Genomic DNA, 2,679 nt, shown 5'->3' on the forward strand with positions numbered 1-2,679 from the left:
TCTCTGAAGTTGTATTTCTCAACTTCTTCATATACATTATTAACTTAATATTAATATTAATATAAGTCAATAATTGATAATACTGAACTTATAAATATTATGTTCAATGTTAATATTAATATTAGTTGACATAAAATTAGAAAAATGAGAAGAACGAGAATTTAATTTTCATTATCATTTAAATACAAAAAAATATAATTATTAAATTTAAAGTTTCATTTTTTTTTTAATTTGATATTTATAATAAGCAACAAGTTACTATTTAATTTGGCCTATTAATGGGTTGAAGTGAGTTAATCAACCAAATACAAAGATATGGGAGGATCTACGAGGCAATCAGGAGGATGAGATGGCAAGGCCAAATATTTAAATGTCTAGTAGTTATTGTTGTCCTAGTTGAGAAGGTGGTGGAGTGAGTTTTAACCTACATATGACATTGATGACGATAATGTCATTTCATCACATCTTTGTAATTGTAGACACTGAAAAATGTCTTTTCCATCATGAACTAGTTTATCATCTTATTAGTTAAATAATTATTTAATTATTTAATTAAACTAATATATTCTTCTGAATTAACTTAATCACCATTTCTCGACATTACTAATTATTTCAATTTCTATCCTAATCATTTAATCAATTAACCTTATCTTTAATATTAATTATTTAATTAATTATGACTTATTCCTTAGTTAAATAGTTTTTATTATTTAATTAATTCTATTTCTCATGATTAAATAATTTCATTTGAATTATTTAATTAACTAATTTCATTCTTCCAAATCCCCAAATTAAAATTTCACCTCATTTCATCTAATTTCAAATCATCAAATTAACATTTCACCAAATCTGAATTTGAATAAATTTCAGTTAATCTCATGTGCATTTCAGCATTCGAAAATCCAAATTCAAATCCAAATCAAAATGAAATTGAATTTCAATTCAATCTCCTACAAACATGTTGAAAATCATAACTGATTGATCAAATCAGTTAACTCCTCAATCTCCCATTTTCACTCCAAATTACCTTTTCTGACTAATCAATCAATTCAGTCATCTTTTCAATCAACTCAGTCAATTGGCTAATCTATTCAATCCACTATCGAATCAATCTAGTTGACTACTCAATCTATTTAGTTAACAAATCAATTTGAGCTAACATATCAATCAACTTTGTTAACAGATCAATCTAAATCAGTTCACTCCCGATCATAACTTGAGTTCAAAATCCCTCCCCATCTCTCATGAAAATCTATATAAAAATGATCAATTTCTCAAATCAAGCTAGATCACACTCTTCAAAACAATTGCCATCTTATGCAGGAAATCCCAATGCAATACCTAAGAGCCATGCCAACAATTTGGAGAAGAACAATGGAAGCGCAAATGTGGAATGGGGAGTTTAATTAGCATACATCTTTCATTTCTTTCATTTATTCTATTGCCTTGTGTTTGATTTTAGCTAGATTAGTTAAGAATCTGTGATCATCCTTATTCCCTAATTAGCTTAATTTTATGATTTCAAGCATGGAAACATTGGAAAACCCGACGTGAATCTTACAACTATTGATTTGTCTTTTCTGATTTTTGTGATTGGTAGGGTCGTACAGAATAGAAAAATTGAATGTGCACTTGCTTTCACAGAAACTCACAATTGATAGTATTTTGATTCACATTTTCTATTATATTAATGTGCAATTGCTTTAACTAATGCATAATTGCATAGTTAACCCAAAATTTCAATTTTTATTATCGTTTTGGCTTTAATTGTATTTGCGAGATTAACCCATCAAACTTTTTCAATTTTGGAAAATTTGATTTTTGTGCATGAAATGTCTCTAACCCCATGGTAGACAAGGTAACCTTCAAAATTTTAGGTTCTACGAAGAGGAAAGAATAGTGGAGACAAATAAGACCACATCAACAGTGGATAAAAGCAAAAAAGACATTTCAAGATCTCAAAGAAACAACTGCCCTATCCCGATATTTTCACATTGTGCACAAGTACCTTGATAGATTCAAGATATTTGATGACATTGAGATAACGGAAAACCTGATAATGGATTCGGTCCATGTCAGAATTGATTGACTTTTGTTCTGCCTTTTTCCTTTGTTTAAATTAATTTCCAAATCTGTCAGTTTAAGAGATGCGCAATTGATCTAACATAAATTTGTAATTGATTTGACAGTGTGATGCTAAAAAATGTGGTTAAATGAAAGCAAGCATACACATAGATGAGACAACATAATGAAATTACAAAGCAAATAGAAAGATAAACAAATGAAAACCAAATACTTCTTTGAGATGTCCCATCTTCCTCTATTCTTGAGGACCTTGAAGGTTGAAGAATTGTTGGCTCTCAGCGGAGCAATGACCTCCAAAGTGGCAACTCAAGAGTTAAGTAGCTACTTCATGATTATGCAAATGGTATGAAAAGCATGATTATTATGCATGATTAATCCAATATGATAATTATGCTAGATGATTGAAGTGAAAATTCCTAGAGTAATGATTCTAAAACTATCAATGCAAGAGATCCTTATTGCTCCAAAATGAGGGGTATTTATAGGAATTCCAAGGCCAAAGCTGAGGTGGTAGGAATCGATGGTCCAGATTTGATCTGAAGATATCAAGGGTCAAGATTGAGAAAGTTGGAAAAGAGGTTGGAGGAAGGGACA

This window comes from Cryptomeria japonica, chromosome 1 (genome assembly GCF_030272615.1).
Source record: "Cryptomeria japonica chromosome 1, Sugi_1.0, whole genome shotgun sequence".
Classification (NCBI taxonomy): domain Eukaryota; kingdom Viridiplantae; phylum Streptophyta; class Pinopsida; order Cupressales; family Cupressaceae; genus Cryptomeria; species Cryptomeria japonica.